The sequence below is a fragment of the Nicotiana tabacum genome, chromosome 11 (assembly GCF_000715075.1).
Source record: "Nicotiana tabacum cultivar K326 chromosome 11, ASM71507v2, whole genome shotgun sequence".
NCBI lineage: Eukaryota > Viridiplantae > Streptophyta > Magnoliopsida > Solanales > Solanaceae > Nicotiana > Nicotiana tabacum.
In genome coordinates this window covers 178,892,734-178,908,257 of record NC_134090.1, presented here as the reverse complement: position 1 = coordinate 178,908,257, position 15,524 = coordinate 178,892,734, and positions in this window count along the sequence as shown.

Genomic DNA, 15,524 nt, shown 5'->3' with positions numbered 1-15,524 from the left:
TTTTACCCATAGGAGATGCATTTCCTCCTAAGTTTCTTTTAGTTTCACCTCATAGGAGATGCATTTCCTCCTAAGTTTAGTCTTACCCATAGGAGAGGCATTTCCTCCTAAGTTTATTTTACCCATAGGAGAGGCATTTCCTCCTAAGTTGTTGTTGAAATCAGGAGTCCGCCTGGAGAACAGAGACATACTTTTCAAGTTTGACGTCAGGAGCTCGCCTGAAGAGAGGAAAGGCAGTTTATTTTCAAAGTTGTTGTTGAAGTCAGGAGCCCGCCTGAAGAGAGGAATGACATTTATTTTTAAAGTTGTTGTTGAAGTTGGGAGCCCGCCCATAGAACAGAGGCATACATTTCAGTCTTTACATTTCAAGAAGTTGGGAGCCCGCCCAGATAACAGAGGCATACATTTCAGTCTTTACATTTCAAGCATTGAAGTTGGGAGCCCGCCCAGATAACAGAGGCATACATTTCAGTCTTTACATTTCAAGAGTTGAAGTTGGGAGCCTGCCCAGATAACAGAGGCATACATTTCAGTCTTTACATTTCGAGAGTTGAAGTTGGGAGCCTGCCTAGATAACAGAGGCATACATTTCAGTCTTTTCGTTTCAAGTGTTGAAGTTGGGAGCCCGCCCATAGAACAGAGGTATACATTTCAATCTTTTCATTTCAAGTGTTGAAATTGGGAGCCCGCCCATAGAACAGAGGCATACATCTCAGTCTTTTCGTTTCAAGTGTTGAAGTTGGGAGCCCGCCCATAAAACAGAGGCATACATTTCAGTCTTTTTATTCCAAGTGTTGAAGTTGGGAGCCCGCCCATAGAATAGAGGCATACATTTCAGTCTTTATATTTCAAGCGTTGAAGTTAGGAGCCCGCCCAGATAACAGAGGCATACATTTCAGTATTAATTTTCAAGCGTTGAAGTTGGGAGCCCGCCCAGATAACAGAGGAATACATTTCAGTCTTTATATTTTGAGCATTAAAGTTGGGAGCCCGCCCAGATAACAGAGGCATACATTTCAGTCTTTATATTTCGAGCATTGAAGTTGGGAGCCCGCCCATATAACAGAGGAATACATTCAGCATTAATTTTCAAGTATTGAAGTTGGGAGCCCGCCCATACAACAGAGGCATACATTTCAAGATCAAGTCAGAGGACAATAAAACAGAGGGTTACAACAGAAATCCCCAGCAAGAAACAATAAAATCCCCAGCACCGGGAAGAAGAAGGTTGCAACAAGAAGTTCCCAGCACAAACTCAAGTGCATGTGTCAAAAAGAAGAAAAGCACCGGAAAAAATGCAAGCAGACAAGAAAGCAAGGCAACAAGAACAAATTGCAGTCTAGCCTAGCTTCTTGTTTTCTTTTAAGCACGGTGTAACAAGGAGATCGGTAAGCAGTGGTAATAGCATGCAACAACAGTAACATTGTAGTCGCACGGTAGTCCCAGCTAGCAAAAACTTCCCGAACTACATTGACCTGATTCCTGTTTAGCCCAGGATATGTAGGAAACCTTTGAAGCAAAGGTTCGGTCAAATCTTTTTCAAAAAAATGCTTCACACGGAGTACTCGGATGAGCAAAAATCGCTCGCTTTATCTTTGCACGAAAACCCTTCGTGTCTTCGGGCAAAGAGGGGCAGCTGTAAGCACGTGATTTTTGCCCTATATGAGAATTACTCCCAAAAAAATTCAAAAATAAAATAATTTTTCTTGGTGTGCAATTTTGTGGTATTTTGTGATATTTTGAATAATTATTTGTTTTTGTCTGTGCATGTTTATTTGCTAAATTAATAAAAAATACAAAAATATGTCACATTTTGCATGTAGGATTTAATTCTACAATTTGTTAGTAATTAAGTTTGATTACAAAAAATAAAAATTTACAAAAATAGGCATCGTTTGCATTTTTAGCATTTAATGTCCAAATATACAATTTTATGCTTAATTATTACTTAATTGTGCGTTAATTGTTATTTGGAGTTAATTTGCGCTTTTATAACTTAATTTAGTTCTTAACAATAATTTAAGTATTTTTATAATTTAGTTTTAGAAAATAAAAGAAGAAAAGAGAGCGAAAATATAAAGAAAGTTGGAATTGGGCCTCTTCTTCGATTTCAAGTCACAGGCCCAAAAAATGGCCCAATCTTCGCAAACGACCCAGTCCATTTCGAACTGGGTCGACCCAGTCCATAACCCAACACCCCTATTATGTCCAAACAGACCTCGTAACGACTCCAAGAACCTAAGCGACCAAAGCTTCATCGAGCTGCTTCATCTTCCAGTCCAAACGACCGGTTCTTCATCGAGTTGCTTCATCTTCCAGTCCAAACGTGCTGCGGACTGTTGCTGCCATGGTCGCCATTGCTGCTGGCTGCAAGCTTCTGCTTCACGCTGCTTCTCCTTCCCCGCAGACGACGCCATGGCTACTGTCACTGCTGCTCCATCGATGCCGCTGCTGCTGCCGCCGTGCCGTGATGCTACAGCTCGCCATGGCCAGCTATTTCTGCTTTCTTCTTTGTCATCCAAACAAACCCCATTGCATCTGCTTCAATCCAGTCCAAAAACGAGATTCAAACCATCTCGTTTGTTCGAGTTTCGGATGGGGTCGTAAAAACAGTCCATACGAGTTCATCGTCGATCGGTCGTTGTTGTCGTTTCATTTCCAGTTAGTTGGTTTTGAATCTCATTTATTATCCGTAATTTTTGTTCGTTATTTTCGGATCCAGAATCAATAAATGATTCAATTCTTGTTTTGTTTGTCTATCGTTTGAATTAATTTTTAGTTTGTTCATGTGTTTTGTTGATTTTAATTTTTAGGTTCAAATGGTAAATTAATTAATTTTTTTTTTCATGTTTGTTTTATTGTTTAGGTAAAAATTTGTTAGTTTAATGTTTGTTAGATTCAAATTGAAATTAAATTAGTTATTTCTTCAATTTGTTTCATGTGTTTATGTATTTTTAGAAATTGTTAATATTGTTAAGTTCAAGTTTAAGTTAATAATTGTTTCTTCGTCGATCTTGTTATTTGTCTAAAAGAATTTAGTTGTGTTAAGGGAAATATGTTGATTTAATCGTTTGAATCCATCATGTTTGTTGTTTAAAATAGATTTCATTCATGTTCATACTTTGTTTGTTTGTTCTTGAATCCGAAATTTGTATAGCTTGATTTCTTGTTTACCATTTATGATTATTTCTTGAATTGGTCTCATAATCTTGTTTAAAGTTTAATATAAGAATTGTTTGTTGCAATGTTGTTAGAGTTGATTTTAAGTTCAATATTATTGAATTTAGAAATCTAAATATACTTGTTTGATTGTTGTTGTTGAATCCAAAAATAGGATTGTTTGTTGCTAAAATATTGTTCAATCAAATTTTAGTTGTTCTTTGTTGTTCAATTTGTGTTCATGTGATTTGTTGTTGAAATATTGAAGAAATCATGTTCATGTGATTTGTTGTTTGAACATTGTTAGAAATTGATCATATTGTCTATATTTTGGTTAAGTTTGATTAATTGATTGTTATAGCTGATGGGGTAGTTTGGTAATTTGTAGTACGTTCGGGGGTAAAATAGTAATTTGTAATAAGGTCGGAGGGATAGTTTAGGAATTGTACATTTTGTAATTTTTTATGAAGCATGGGGGACAAAATGAAATGGGGTGGGTTGTGATATAGTTATTTAATATAAAGGGGGGACAAGACAAAATTTAGTGGGGAGGAATCTTGTATTTATTTATGTTAGGCATGGGGGACAAAATATAATGGGGTGGGGTTGATATACTTATTTAATGTAATGGGGATGAGTGGGAAGATAATGGGTTTGGTAGAGAAAATGGGTTAATTTTAATTGATTAAAAGGTTTGGATGGGATATAAGTAGAAGTCTGGAAATCAGATTTAAGACAGATATACACATACAGATAGAGAAAAAAGAGAGGAAAAAATCTGACAGAAAGAAAATAAGAGAGAAAAAAAAGGCTGAACATTCAAGAGAGAGAAAATTCCGAAAAAATATTTAAACTTTCAAATAAAAAAAAACCAAAAAAATATTCTGCTTTCTTTCATTGTTTGAAATTAACATTAATTGTTGTTGTGTCATCAAAGCTTGAAGTTTTTGTTTTGGGATTAATACTCCACCGGTTTGCAAACTCTGTTCCCGGGTTGTTACTGTTGCTGGATTGTTGCTGCTGTGCTGTATTGTTATTACTGCTGTTGATTCTCATCTTCATTTTCTTTTGCTTCCAATATCAGGTACACAACTGACACGCTGGTTATTGTAATCCGAAATATGAAGCATGAATACGAAAAAATGAAGAGTTGAAATTCTGAATTATATTTAATTATATTCTGAATTTTATTTGTATGTATAAATTATTTAGCTTGCAAAAATCAGAATCATGTAGATATTTAATACATATAGTGGAACATTCGACGATAGCTTAACAAATGAACTATCTACATCTATTGCCTAAAAATAAATAAAAGGTGTAGTAATTCCGTCGAGTCAAAAATCAAACGAATAGGCCATCTAGTAGGAAGTTGGTAGAAATATTGTTTAGTTAAATAATATTGGTTAATTTCAGCATGTAAATGGTCTAGGATTAAAATTAGAATTGCTATATTTTTTTTATTTGACAAACTGAGAACATGCCTAGTATAATGTAACTAGGTAATAACATGTAAATAAATTAAGATATTTCTCCTTTATTTTGTAGAGACAAATTTCAATAAAAAATGTAGGCATTTTAGGACTGTCCTTTTAAAAATAAAAATGAGATGAGCCTCGCCCAATAAAATGCACTAACTGCGGGGCCCTCAATAAATGTTTAATTGAGTATTTAGAATTCAGGATGGATTGTTTAGTGAATTCCACAGTCTTACCCATAAATAATAACACGCTAATCGCATTAGGCATGATTTGAATAATAATACATTCTTAAACACGGGTGCGCATTTATGCGACCCAAATCCAAATCCCAAAACATTGAATAAAAATACGTTCCGGCTCGCGGGTGCATTTTATGTGACGCAATCCAAAGACATGTTTTTAAACAATGTTCACATTCTTGTAAAAATAATTAAAAAATAATAAAAGCGGTAAAAAGATAAAATTTGCACATAAGTTCATATTTGTATTAAAATCAGATAAATAAGCCGAATATGACAGTTGAGCGACCGTGCTAGAACTACGGAACTCGGGAATGCCTAACACCTTCTCCCGAGTTAACAGAATTCCTTATCCGGATTTCTGGTACGCAGACTGTAATATGGAGTCATTCTTTTCCTCGATTCGGGATTAAAATTGGTGACTTGGGACACCCTAAATCTCCCAAGTGGCGACTCTGAAATAAATAAACAAATCCCGTTTCGATTGTCCTTTAATTGGAAAAAACTCCTTACGTACCCTCGCGGGGGCGGAAAAAGGAGGTGTGACAAAGCCAACTAATCAATTAACCTCAACCCTTTTTCAGTTAATAATAAGCCATTTTCTAGCATAGGGTTTAATGCCAAATTTCATTATAAACGTTTAAGGCAACAGAAAGATATGCGAAAAGTCAAATAACAATAAACTACACAGCCCCAATAATCTGGTGTCACGATTCTAGAGCCTTTAATACAAGTCTGAATACCTAATACATCAATAATCTAGGAAATGCAAAAAAAAAATAATAAGATAGAAGGGAGAGAACAGGGCTGCCGACGCCATGCAACTACCTCGAAGTCTCCGTCAAATACTAGAATAGCTGAAAGCCCTCACTCGGCCGCTCGGACACCTGGATCTGCATATAAGGTGCAGGGTACGTGAGTACGCCAACGAAGTAAGTAACTAGAGTAAATAAGGACTGAAAGTAGTGACGAACAGTTCAAAAATACATAACTGAATAATCAACGAAATACTAGGTCATCTTTACAGTGTAAAATTAGTTTTCGTTAAAAAATCACCTTTCCAGTTTTAAACATTTGGAATCAAATACTTAGCAGTATATCAAACAGAGGCTTATTTAAAAGAAGAGTGAAATCAATGAAAACATCATAACAAGGCCTCTCGGGCAAGGAATCACTCAGAATATGACCCATCAGACAGCCTCTCAGTCACTCGTGACTCAACTCTCGTCACACAGTACTCACTCTCAGCACTCGACTCATTAGCATCTCATAATAATAGAAATCATAGTAACCGCTGCGGTGTGCAGCCCGATCCATATATAATAGTCGACTACGCTCACTGGGGGTTGTACAGACTCCGGAGGGGCTCCTACAGCCCAAGCGTCATATCGCTACGGCGTGCAGCCCGATCCAACATATATATCGTTGCGACATGCAACCTGATCCATATGAGTATCGCTGCGGCGTGCAACCCGATCCATAAATCACAATTATACAAATATCCTCACAATTAGGTTCTCAACCTCTCTTAGTCATTAACCTCAGAGCCTCTCGGGTACAACAATAGAAATTAAGGAACTCAGCCCAAACAGTCCTCACAATTAGGAGTAGAGTAATAAAACCAATTTTAAACATTTAAGCAGGTAAAACATGACTAAGTACTTGCTTCAAGAAAGTAAAGTGAGATAAAATAGTCAAAATGCCCCTAAAGGTTTCTACAGGTCGGCACAAGGCCCCAAACATGGTAGACAACCCATAATACAATATCAATATCCAAAATACAGGATAACATAATATTTCCAAATCAAATACGCGGCTTAATAGTCGCTACGGGACAGACCAAGTCACAATCCCTACCAGTGCACGCCGACACGCTCGTCACCTAGCATGTGTGTCACCGCATTTATCAAAACAAGTCAAATACCGGGGATTTTTACCCTCAATTCTAGATTTACAATGGTTACTTACCTTAAACCGGTGAAAATACTACTCCGCGACGCCTTTGCCCCTAGAATTGGCCTCCACTGGCGTCGAATATATCCAAAATCAGAAACACGGTGTCAAAATATGCTAAGGAACGAAGCCCAAGCGAAAACAATTGAAAAATACAAAAAATCCCGAAATTGGTCAAACCCAACACCTGGGCCCACGTCTCGGAATTCAAAAAATTTCACATCAACGGATTCCTTATCTCCCCACGAGTTGATACGTACCAAGAACATCAAAATCCATCCACAAATGACCCTTTAACTCCCAAATGTTTGGTATCCAATTTCAAGCCCTAATTCTTCAATTTTAGGCATAGATTCCATGATTTTCTAGGTGAAATTCACATAATAATTGAGTTTTAAGTCCAAGAATCTTACCTCCAAACGTTTCCCCTTCAAATCCTCTTCAATCTCCTTCTAAAAGCTCCAAAAATGCACAACTATGGAGGAAATAAGCCTCAAAATCGCGGACAGGAGAGCTTAAAACATTCTGCCCAGGCATAATTTTCTTCTATGCGATCGCGTGGAAACCTTCGTGATCGCGAAGCACAAAAACTCAGCTCTCAAAATTTACCCTATACGAACGTAATACAGGCCCTGCGAACGCAATGCTCTGCCATATTACTCTACGCAATCGCGGACAACCCTCCGCGTTCGCAATGAACAAATTCCAACTAAGACCCTAAGTCCACTTTACTCTATGCGAACGCGACCTTCTCTACGCGTTCGCGGTCAACAATTTCACCACACTATGTGATCGCATCTCCACTTATGCGAACGCAAAGAACAAATGGACTGCTCCCTCCAAAAGCTTCTATGCCATCGTAGGAACACCAATACGATCGCATAGAAGGAATTTCTGCAACAGCTGAACCTGCAATTCTGCAATTCTCTAAGGCATGAAATGGTCCGGTTGACCATCCGAAACTCACCCGAGGCCCCCGGGACCTCAACCAAAGGCACCAACATATTCTAAACATTATTCAAACTAGTTCCAATCATCAAAACACCTCAAACAACATCCAATCAACCAAAACACATCGGATTCAAGCCAAACTTTCTAAAATCTTCTAACTTACGCTTTTGATCAAAAACCCAAATAAACCACGTCCGAATGACCTGAAATTTTGCACACACATCCCAAATAACACAATGAAATTATTGCAACTCTCGGTATTCCATTCCGACCCCTATTTTAAAATCTCGCCTATCAACCGGAAATCGTCAAAATATTAACTTCGCCAATTCAAGCCTAAATCTATTACGAACCTCCAAAATTCATTCCGGTCATGCTCCTAAGTCACAAATCACCTTTCGAAGCTAACCGAACCATCAGAACTCACATCCGAGCCCTCTAACATATAAGTCAATATCCGGTTGACTTTTCCAACTTAAACTCACTCTAAAGAGACTAAGTGTCTCAAACCTTACCAAATCCTTTCCGAACTCGATCTGACCAACCCGATACCACATAACACGAATAAACAAAGCATAACGAAACATAAATAGGGAAAATAAAGCGGTAACTCATGAGACGACTGGCCGGGTCGTCACACTCCCGGACTGCGCATGCAAATCGAGATGAGATAGAAAAAGGGTTTTAAGGCCTCGAAACGCAGAATTTACTTTTAAAATAAGTGATGACACTTTTGATTGTTATACTGTAAGAAAATTACTACATGATTGAATATTGATATGATCTGCAGATTGCTTGGATGAAACTTTTGTCAATGTATAATCTTTAGAGGTGAATTGGAACATCATCAAGTTATTGACTTTATAGTTTGTGATAAATAATTCGGTAATTCCTTTTGAATTTCTCCATGGGAAGGGAGAAGCAAAAATGATTTTGTAATTGTGTAGTAACGTAAAAGAGTAATTACATGTGCTTCTTTGCTTTTTCTATCCAGTGCAATAGGTTTTTGAATTTTTTTAAATGCCTATTTTAGTGAAAAGTAGTAAAACTAAAGAATTCACATTTCTTTAAAATTCTTTAGCTGATTATTTATAGATGTAAATATTATATATATAAAATTTGTTAGCAGTTTTTTTTAGTTAATTATCTATAAATATAAATAGAATGGTTGCCATAGTTTCAACCATTAATATTCCGTATTCTGGACCGTTACAATCTTTCATCATAATCCATATTTATAAAGAATAAAGAATTCTTACAGTTGCAATGGCTTTATCTGCAAGTTTCTTCCCTATGCTTTTCTAGAACATCGAGGCATCACATCGCCTCTAACTCCTCTTTTACTATATAATTAGACTTTCGGTACTTAGAAATCATAGGTTGGGAAGTATTCTACTGACGATGTTGCTATCATTCCTGGATACGATTGCGCAGTGCATTAGGGAAGTCGCAAGAGAGGTGTAAGGGGTCTCAAAGGGTTACTCTGGTGGTCACAAGGGAGACTGGTAGAATGGAGAGGTGCAAGGAAAAGTGAAAACCAAGAAAACGACATATCTGAAGCTAGTGGAAAGTATAGATGAGGAGGAGAAGAGGGCGAATAGGGAGCAACATAAGTTGGCTACGAAAGAGGCAACGCTAGCAGTTACGATGGTCAAGACTGCAGCTTTTAGTTGTTTGTATGAGGAACTCGAGGGCCGAGGTGGGATAAGAGGTTGTTAAGGTTAGCCAAGGTGCGAGAAAAGAAAGCTCGTGACTTGGATCAAGTGAAGTGCATCAAGGACAAAGAAAGTAGAGTTTTGTTGAATGAGGGGCTTATCCGTCGAAGATGGTATCTCTTGAACGAGGAGGGGGATAAGAGCATTGTACTAGGTGATTTGGAACTCTCTAGGAGTCGTTGTGACATTGAGTATTGTAGGCGGATTAGAGTTGATGAAGTGGATAGGGTTGTGCGTAATATGGGCAGGGACAAAGTGACCGGGCCGGATGAAATTTCGGTGCAGTTTTGGAAGAGTGCGGGCAAGGCAGGCTTAGAGTGGATCACTAGGTTATTTAATATCATTTTTAGGACGAAGAAGATGCCCGAAGAGTGGAAGTGAAGCGCGATGATTCCTGTATACAAGAACAAGGGTAACATCCAAAATTGTAATAACTATCGGGGTATAAAGCTGCTTAGCCATACTATAAGAGTTTGGGAGAGAGTGGTAGAGCTAAGGGTGAGGAGGAGTGTGTCTATTTCCAAGAACCAGTTTGGGTTTATGCCGGGGCATTCGACTACAGAAGTCATCTACATTGTTAGAAGATTGAGGAGCAGTATAGGAAGAGGAAGAAAGACTTGCATATGGTATTCATTAACTTAGAAAAGGTATACGATAAAGTTCCGATGGAGGTTTTGTGGAGATATTTGGAGGCTAGAGGTGTATTTGTTGCCTACGTTATGTTAATTAAGGACATATATGATGGAGCAAATACCCGAGTGAGGACGGTGCGTGGGGACTCAGACCATTTTTCGGTTATGATGGGGCTGCATCAGGGGTTGGCACTTAGCCCTTTTTTGTTTGCCCTGGTGATGGACGTACTGACGTGCCACATCCAAGGGGAGGTGCAGTGGTGCATACTATTTGCAGATGATATTGTATTTATTGACGATACGCAAGGCGGTGTAGACACGCAGTTAGAGGTATGGATGCAGACCCTGGAGTCTAAAGGTTTCAAGTTGAGCAGGACCAAGACAAAATACTTGGAGTGTAAGTTGAGTGGTGAGACTCAAGGAGGGGAGGGAGAGGTGAGGCTGGACTCGCAGTTCATCCCTAGGATAGGAAGTTTTAAGTACCTTGGGTATATTATTCAGAGGGGTGGGGAGATTGATGAAAATTTCACATATTGTATTGGGCCGGGATGGATCAAATGGAGACTCGCTTTCGGTATTTTGTATGACAAGAATGTGCCACTAAAACTTAAAGGTAAGTTCTATAGAGTGGTGGTCAGACCGACGATATTGTATGGGGATGAGTGTTGGCCAGTCAAGATCACTCATGTCCAGAAGATGAAGGTAGCAGAGATGAGGATGTTGAGATGGATATGCAGGAACACCAGGTAAGATAGGATTAGAAATGAGGTTATTTGCGACAAGGTGAGTGTGGCCCCTATTGAGGACAAGATGCGGGAAGCGCGACTTAGGTGGTTTAGTCATGTGAGGAGGAGGAGCAGACACTCCGGTATGGAGGTGCGAGAGATTGACATGGAGGGCCTACGGAGAGGTAGAGGTGGGCCAAAAAAGAGGTGGGGAGAGGTGATTAGGAAAGACATGACACATCTTCAGCTGACCGAGGACATAACCCTTGATAGGAAGGTATGGAGGTCGAGGATTAAGGTAGTAGAGTAGGTAGTCTAGAGTATTCATAACAATAGTATTGACATGCAATCTCGCTTTTTGTTGGTAGGATTTTTATGACTAACTGTTATTTTATTTCATTGTTGATTACCTAACTACCTTGTTATTTTTATTTTGCTTTTATATGAATTTTTGGTGCTGTCCCTTCTTGTCTATATTTTCATTAATGTGGTGCTTATGCTTTCCTGAGCCGACGGTCTATTAGAAACAACCTCTCTATCCTCCAAGGCAGGGGTAAGGTCTGCGCACACACTACTCTTCCCAGACCCCGCGGTGTGAGATAATATTAGGTATGTTGTTGTTGTTGTTCCTAAAAGGCCTCACACCATTAAAGGATCCCTACACTTTATATGTAAGCTTCCAATCTTTCAGCTATCAATGTGAGACTTTGTTCGCACATCCAATAATCGCCCTCTCGAACTAAGTTTCACGTGGCCTAATACCACGATCCACGGGTCTCCTTCTCGAACTAGGTTCACGTGGCTCTTACCATGATCCATAGGTCAATTTTCGAAATTCATTAGGTGTCACCCATATTGTTAGAGTATTTATGACAACTGAAGCTCGCAACTAGCTAGATCTTTTTTTTGTGCGTGTCTCTAAGCTCGTAAGGGTAAATAAACCAAGCTCAGGACCATCATTTCCATCGCCATGCTTGTTCCACTAAACCGGGCTCTATTACTAATTGTTGAGCTCAACAAGCCCGAAGTGGTGTGATATTGTCCGCTTTGGGTCAAACTCGCACGGTTTTTCCTAAAAGGTCTCATACTATTAAGAGATCCTTACACCTTATACGGAAGCTCTTAATCATTTCAACTATTAATGTGAGACTTTGTTCGCACACTCATGATATATTTAATAGTATAACTTTTCAATGAACGAGGTTCAATTATTATCATAGACAGCTACCGATATTCTAGGAAAATTTTATTTTGTGTCTCATACAACTGACATTAGTTGTATGAGGCAACTTTTTTGTCTCACAATTTTGTGGGCCCAGATTTTTGTGAACCTAGAAATGTAAGATTGGGGTCCACAAATTTGTAAGACAAAAAGGAGCATCATACAACTAGTGTCAGTAGTATGAGACACAAAATAAAACTTCTCCCGTGCTACAAAGGAGATTGGTTCTTTTTCTAATGAGTGCATGGCACAATCAGTTGGTGAGCTGCACAGAAGGGGAAAGAAAGAATATTTAGTTTATTTTCTCCGTTTCGAAACCCAAGAATATTCTTGATAGGATTCTTGGATCAGAAATTCGAATGTGACAATTGAAGCAACCCTTGGCGCAATTTCTTTTGAGCAACCCTTGGCGCAATCCCTGATAGGACAGCTCGGTGCGCTATTGCATGTACACAATTTACCCTACATTTCTGCAAGAGGTTGTTTCAATCTCCTTTTTATTTAATAAAAAAATAGTGGTATCGTCCGGATCAGTTTATGCATATTTATATTATTTTATCGAGCAATTGCTATTTTTTACTGACATATGTATTGAGTAATTTTGCGCACCAAAACTTAAGCAAGTAATCTGAAGCGAAGTCAGAATTTAAAGTTTATGAATTCTGAACTTATCATCGCATACGTAACTCGTTTTATACGCATTTAATCGTTTCAAATACAAACACAAAAGCTATTGGATTCTTCCAAATCCAAAAATACTTATTATAACTCCGCACCTCGAAAAAATCATCTAGTAATTTTTTCTTATACTGGATTTCAAACAATATTTTGCTATGATATTCATCTGAATTCATTGACTAGTGGTCACACGCACTAGGAATATTCATCTTTAAATGCAAAACAAAAAACATTCAATATTGCTGTTTACTTGGGTACGTAAATGATTCTCCCTAGTCAATTTGTCTTCTAAGCGTTGTCCAAACGATATTCTTCCGGCTGACTCTAATATGGTACTCTCTTCGGGTCTATTTGGAAAGCCCACCCAATAATTGGAATTAATGTAACTATTAGGATAGTAATTATACAGTTTAATAATTATACAATATAGTAATTACGATAATATGTTTGTTTGTTATAACGTAATTATAGTATAATTACAAACGTATTGTTTGGTTGCACAAGTATAATTAATTACACAATTAAATTAAATTTTAAATAAAGTAATTATCTGCTTATAAGTATATTTTTATAAGTACAAATGATATTAGATGTGATATTTAAGATCCATATTTTTTTAATATACATTAATTAGTAATTATATATTTATAACTAATATTGTAAAAATAATTGATATATATTGTTCAACTTAATAATATTTAATTTAATTAATTATAAAACTAAAAACATACGTTTTGTAATAATATCATAAAATGCTTGTTTGATAAAACAAATTAATATCTATAAATATGATTTCATAACATTATTCAAATGTTTGACAAAACTAATATATCAAGTCTAACTAATAAGTGAACAACGTGCAATGTGACATAACAAGTCAACATTACTAAAACAAGTAAATTGGAACCATAAATATAACACAATTTCAAAATTCAAAAAAAAATAATTTAACATTTGTCAATTTCCAACATAATAAAAATAAGTTTCAATACAACTTAAGATTAGGAAACATAATGAGTTTATAACCTCATTCAATAATAAAATTCTACGTTAATGACATCACTCATTATATGCCAAATTTGTTAATGACTCATTATTTCTAATATTAGGAGGTGTTGTTTCAAAAATTAGAATAATAACGCAGTTACGCTAAATGAAAAAAATAAAACAAATAAGAAATAAATATACGAGCAATTACATGGAATCACAAGAAGTAAAGGTAGAGGAATAAAGGATAAATAATGTACAAAGAAAAATATATTTTAAAATTAAAAAATAAATTAAAATAAAAACAAAAAAGTAAGAAATTCAAAAGTAACCTTGTAATTACACAGTGTAATTACCATTAATTCTCACATTCCCCTTGAGAATTGAAAAATGTAATTACACCTTCCAATTATACCAAATTCCATATTGACCAAGTACCTAATTGGCCATACAAATATGTCAAACTGTGTAATTACACCCAAATCCAATTCTTAGGCGGCTTTCCAAACATGCTCTTAAATGATACACTTTCTTTATTAGTCCATTTAATAAAATGACACATTTCTATAATTGGAAATAATTTAACTTTAAACTTCTAGTTTTAGCCATTTTACCCTTAATAAGAAGTTTTTTTAACTGCACAAATATTATGACCCCACAAGCTTTTACCCCTTAAGTTTTTAAGATCACAAGTTTCAAGAGTCTTACTCTTTTCGCTTAAACTTCGTGCCGAGTCAAACTACCTCTTCTACATTAAAATAGAGGGAGTACTAGTTAATAAAGCTTGTGCTTGAGGCCCCCAAATTTGGGGAGCCCCCATTTTAGGAATACTAGGTTTATAAGTATTTAAATAAAATAAAATTTAGGACTTCTAATATAAAAGTAGACTGTTTCATATAAAAGTAAAGGAATTTTTTAAATAAATGTAAATAAAATAACCGTTTGGCTTACTAAAAAATGGGCAGTATGAATGTTACGACCCGGATTTTCCATCATCGGGTGTTGTGATGGCGCCTACTATCGGAGCTAGGCAAGCCAAATATTTAAAACACCTTTCCTGCTTTATCCACTCCTTTTTAGGTAATCCTTCCTCTTGTTCATGTATATTTTTATTGACTTTAGGATTAACGCAATATGATGCCTAATTATTTTTGGCCTACCTCCTCTCCTCAATACTTCTTTGGCCTACCTCTACCACTTCTCAGTCCCACTAGGGCCAACCTCCCACACCTCTTTACTGGGCATATGTGTTTCTCCTCTTTACATGCCCAAACCATATAAGCCTAGCTTCCCGCATTTTGTCCTCCACCGGGGATACTCCCTTTTGTCCCGAATATCTTCATTCCTAATCTTATTCATTCTGGTATGCCTGCACATCCATCTCAACATTCTCATTTCTGCTACTTTTATCTTCTGGACGTCTGAGTTTTTGACTGGTCCAACATTCATCCCCATACAACATAGTTAGTCTAACCACTACTCTGTAGAACTTGCCTTTAAGTTTAGGTAGCACATTCTTATAACATAAAACGCCATATGCGAGCCTCCACTTCACCCACTCCGCTCCAACACGATGTGTAATATGCTCATCAATCTTCACATTCCCTTGGATCATAGACACAAGGTTCTTTAAACTATCTCTCTTAGGGATAACTTATGTATCAAGCCTCATGTCTATGTCCGCTTCACTAGTCCCGTCACTGGACTTGCACTTCAAGTATTGGTCTTAGTACTACTAAATTTGAACCTTTTAGACTTCAGGTCTGTCTCCAAACCTCCAAT